A 245-nucleotide genomic window follows, 5' to 3' on the forward strand; every position below is an offset into this window, starting at 1 on the left:
CTAGAACTTGTACACTCTAATGTTTGTGGGCTAATCAATCTAAACTCTCTCGGTAAGAACAATTATTTTGTTCTTTTTATTGATAATTTTAGTAGAAAGACTTGGGTTTATTTTCTCAAACAAAAATCGAAAGTTTTTAGAACTTTCAAAAGGTTTAAAGCTCTTTGAAAAAGAAAGTAGCTATAACATAAATGCCACGATATCAGATAGAGGAGGAGAATTCACCTCCAAAGAGTTTGAGAAAT

Source organism: Olea europaea, chromosome 9 (genome assembly GCF_002742605.1).
Source record: "Olea europaea var. sylvestris chromosome 9, O_europaea_v1, whole genome shotgun sequence".
Lineage (NCBI taxonomy): Eukaryota > Viridiplantae > Streptophyta > Magnoliopsida > Lamiales > Oleaceae > Olea > Olea europaea.